This window comes from Zingiber officinale, chromosome 7B, assembly GCF_018446385.1.
Source record: "Zingiber officinale cultivar Zhangliang chromosome 7B, Zo_v1.1, whole genome shotgun sequence".
Taxonomy (NCBI): Eukaryota; Viridiplantae; Streptophyta; class Magnoliopsida; order Zingiberales; family Zingiberaceae; genus Zingiber; species Zingiber officinale.
In genome coordinates, this window is record NC_055999.1 from 85,885,813 (window position 1) to 85,891,114 (window position 5,302).

Consider the following 5,302-nt stretch of genomic DNA (forward strand, 5'->3'; position numbering starts at 1 on the left):
GGTAGATCGTGGAAGCTAGGTGGATAGGTCTGACGGACCTAATCCTTGGGTAGTCGAATATTGAGTCTTGGTGAGTGAAGCCAGGTGGAGAAAACCCTAGGGGGTGGTAACCTTAGGTTCTGATGAGTGAAGTCAGATGGAGAAAATCCTAAGGGGAGATAACCTTAGGTAACGAGAAGTTTTGGAGGAGTGAACTCCAAGCAAGGTTGATCGCGCGATCGCGCGATCGAACGGACCAGCGGATCTTGGTGATTTTAAGTTTAGTTTTACCATAGCATTCTATATTACTATTATTGTTGTTGGCTAATGTAGTATTGTAGGAAAGGTCTTATTGTATTAGGTGATCAGATACTGAGCAGAGAAAGTCCAAACAAGTATGGAGGACCAATGTTTGGCAGGTAAGTTGAGGTAAGTAACTGGATGAGCGATAGTGAGGTCTTGTTACTGAAAGGAACAACCTAAGGTCGCTGATCCAACTGAAGAAATTAGAAAGGTTTTCAAGTTGAAATCAAGATAGTTGAACTGTCTATTATTATTACCCATGCATTTATTATTACTGTGCTAATATCTGTTTTGCAGGATTATTGTCTAACACTATTTTGTAGGTTCTACCTGATTGGTCGATCGAACTAGATGATCGGTCGACTGAATAAGACCAACACAGAGTAGATATTTGTTCAGACTAAAACAGAGCAGGGTCCGATCAAAGTTTGATCGGTCAATCGAACAAGATGATCGATCGACTGAACCTTGATGACTTAGCACAGTTCAGATCGAGTAGAAGTAAAGAAGGAAAGCTTGTTGATCGGTCGACCAAACACATAGATCGGTCGACCGAACGATCATCACATTAAAGGCACAGTAAGTACGAATCTCGACAAATCTCGATGAACAGGGAAGGATCCTGTTCGATCGATCGAAAAGAAGGATTGGTCGACCAAACCCTTAATGGTCATTAAATGCCGAAGATCGAATCAGCATCAAATCTCAGCGAAGATGGAAGGAAACTGGTATGGTCGACCGAACACAAGGATCAGTCAATCGAACATCAACGACTCTTACAAAAGTGAGCTCGAGGTCCGAGGCTGTGCAATGAAGCAAGAAATCTGTTCGAAGTTCATCTCTGTGCAAGCTGCGATTCGTGCTACGACTACTCATCTGCTACTCTAAGAAGTGCCAACCGAGCCTCAACTTTTATATACTGTCGGTATAACTTTCTTTTACTTGTATTGTACTTAATTCAAGTAAGATAGTAGGTTGTTACTATTTTACTCATCTTCTTGTATGCACTGCTTCTTTCCGAGGTTTTCAGAAAGAAGAGTTTTAGTGAATTGCCCAACGGCGCGATCAAGGATCGCGGGTCTTGGAGTAGAAGTCGACTTAGGCTCCAAATTAATGAATTTAGGGGGAGATGTTTAACTCAGGGAGAGAGTTAAAGTGCTTGCTTATTTATTTTTGTATATTTTAATTTAACTTTGAACCTTAGTTGCCAAACATCAAAAAGGGGAAGATTGTTGGTGCAAATTATACCAGAATCAAACATAAGTTTTAATGTTGTCAAAGGTTCAAGTTAAGTCTTGTTGTGATCTAATAAGTTGACTAAGTGTGCAGACTATTTACTCAATCGGAAAAGACCTAGTTGGAGGCTAGGCAGGAGAAATCTTAGTAGATCGTGGAATCCAAGTGGAAAGACCAAGTAGTCAAGAAGACCCGACACTTGGCAGTGAGATAGAGAGGTCTGGAGGACCGAAGATCGAGAGAAAATCTTGGTGAGCCGATCAAGGCTAAGTGAAAAGTCCAAACAGATCTGGAGGATCAAAGTTTGGTAGGGAGGTTGAGGTAAACAATTAGAGGAGTGATAGTGAGGTCGTGTTCCTGAAGGGAATAACCTAAGGTCGCTGATCTAACTGAAGAAACTGAGAAGGTTTCCAATTTGAGATCAAGACAGTTGAACTGTCTATTATTATTACTCATGCATTTTATATTAGTGATTATATGTTTGATAAGTTTAAGAATGACTAGATACTTAATGACTAGAGAAATCTAAGTAGGACAAGGGTGATTAGCTGCCTAGAGATTTAAAGTCTTGATAGATTAAGAATAACTATATACCTATAGCAGTTTGAAGTCCTGATGAGTGAAGGTCAATTCCTAGTAAATGAGAAAGGCATAAAGATGAAGCATCTTGGCAAATAAGAAAACCTAGAGGTGTGGCCTCTTAGCAGGTAAACTCTAAGTGAATTGAGAATTTATGAATAACTTATATTTTGGATTTTCAGGTGAACTTTTATTTAGGCATGAACTTGACTATAATTTGGTTATAATCAATGATCTAATTGACCAAAGGTTAATGTTTGCTCAATTTAGGTTTAATTTAATTAGAGAGTCAATTCAAGATGTTATGCTCACAAACAACAAGTTTTTGTTTGGAGTGAAGCTGACTAAATGTAACTCTAGTCAATTGATATATGATGTATCAACTAGGTGACTAGCATATCATATGGAAATGGTTCCTCTTTATTTGGGATTAGACTAGATAGTCAATTGAATCCTGACGATTGGAAGAAGATTATTGATGCAACAGAGAAAGGAAACAACCATCAGATGGCTTATGTAATCGAGCAAATTAGTCGATTGGAGAAATGTTGAATTTATTGAAGTAAAGGATCTATTGCTAAACAAAACCCTACATGATCACTAGAAAAAGGGCCAATCAACTAGATCTATACATAATGTTAATTTATAGTCGATTTGAAGATAATGTTGGAACCGATACAAGCTAGAGGGAGTGAATTGCTCCTTTCACATTGAGTTGATTGCGTAGTGAAAACTTGAAATACAATCAATGACACAACTCAAACATGAGATTTTACTTGGTTCGCCTCCTTCCTGCTACCTCCATGTCTTAGTCCTAACAAACTACCACCACTATCCTTCTTCTTCTCAAATACCTTCCGAAGGTGGAAAAAGCTCTTACAACTTATTTCTTATAAAAAATACAACAAAAAATCAAAATAAAAATGCAAATTGATACGGTGTGTAATAACCTGATCTAGGAAATAACCTAGCAGTCAAAGTCAAAGTGACATATGGCAGTCAAAGTCAAGGCAATGTGATAGTCAAAGTCAGGATAGGAGTGTATGCCCCAACTAGCTTCGTGGTTTACCCGGTATCAAGGCTCTTGAGTCTAGCCCGATCGAATTACAAGTCATGCGAGAGAGAGCCGATCGACTAGATGAAAGACCGGCCCAAATGGTTGACTAGAGCAAGACTTTTCTCTTCTTGGAGAGGCCTCCTTGCGATCCTGCATAAACATTGACAATCTAACAGAAGGTTGGTGACTAAAAACCAAGGGGATCCTTGGCAAGGCCCTTTGATGCTCAAGTTAGTATCGCCCTGGATGAAAGAATGGGAAACAACAAAAAAAGGTGTTCGCACGAGAATAATGTTTAGATGATGTAAATTGCGTACCTTGCCAATGGAGAGGATCCTCCTTTATGTACCACCTCTCATAACCTTAGTGATCATGAGGTGACATCGTGTGTAGAAGTTTATTAGTTTATTGTGTAACGAGTATCCAAGGAATCTTTTATCTACCCACATATATATCTCTTTTGTCATTTATGGATTAAGCCTTTGATAAAGCCATTACAGGAATATGCTGTCATAAATGGTTGACTGATGGGGAACAAGATAACCTCCGCAGGAGGTACCAAAGGAATATTCTCTGACAATTCTGACAGATTGTTAAAATATTATCTATTGCTTGTTTACTGAATATATCTCGGCCGGCTAATAAGGCCAATCGCTCTTATGCCTGTCCTTGCATTAAGCTGCTTTATTACGTATTGAATTCTATCATAAACTTGGTCGGAGATTCATATGATACATTAAGCATGATAGAAATCCATTTAAGCAACCCTCTGATAAACTGTGTATACTAAAGATCCATTTGAAAGTAAGTATGCAACTAAATTTCTTCATTCTGGTCGGCTTCATGGCCGGTCGTGGATGAAGAGCTTTATGAAGTTAACTGCCTCAGACTCGGCTGGCCTTTCACCTGGCCAGACATATACAGAAAGATTTATAAGGTCAAGTGCCTCAAGCCTGATAAGTTATTCATCTGGCTGGGCGCACATAAAGATTTATGAGGTTAAGTGCTTTAGGCCTGGCCCATCTATCATCCTGCTAAGCGCACATAGAGAGTTATGGGGCTAAGTGCTTTAGGCTCAGCCTGTCTTTCATCCTTCCAGGCGCACATGGAGATTTATGATGCTAAGTGCTTTAGGCTCGGCCAGTCTTTCATCCTGTCAGGCGCACATAGAGATTTATGATGTTAAGTGCTTTAGGCCTGGCTGATCTTTCATCCGACCGGCCGCACATAGAGATTTATGATGCTAAGTGATTTATGATGCTAAGTGCTTTAGACCCGACCGATCTTTCATTCGGCCATACACACATAGAGATTTATGATGCTAAGAGCTTTAGGCCCGACCCATCTTTCAACTAGCCGATCGACCCTCTCCCGTACCACTTGCATTCGATCGGGCTAGACCCAAGATCCTTGATACCAGGTAAACCACGAAGCTAGCTGGGATGTACACTCCTATCCTAACTTTGATTGCCACGCCACCTTGATTTTAACTGCCACATCACCTTGACTTTGACTACCATGTCACCTTGACTTTGATTGTCAGGTCATTTCCTGGGTTAGCTTATTACACACTATATCTATATCACTAGCCTCCCCTTTAAGTCAATCGAAAGTGACATAGCTGACTGACTAGACCTAAGTCCTATTTTCACCCACTCGCCCTTTTTATTACAATCATTCGACTATTTGTGTTCTTCTTTGTGACCTTTAGCAATTTTTTTTTAAAAAATTGCACGTTGGTAGCTGGCCATTCAGAAGGAAAAAGTACCAAAGGCGTGCTGAAAGGCACTCTGCAACGAAATGATTTGATTGTCATGTCCATCATAAATGCCTATTTATGGGTGGATGCCACGTGACATCACTCCTTGTTTCTCGAAGTGACCTCTGATGCACACTACTTCATGTGACTCAATAGCACTCCTCTCCCTGTAAATCAATGGCTCTTCAAGTGCATGCTGTTTTGATCAAACGACTACAATTAAACTATTCTACGCAGTTGATATTCTCAGTACTTCGCACTTCATCTTCTTCGATTTCTTTTCTGGTGAACCTTCTCCCCCAATCTTTTCTTCTCTCACGCCTTAAGCGATCTAGTAAATCATTCATTCTTTACTTCTCTTACACTTTCTTATGGCTTAAGAATCTTTC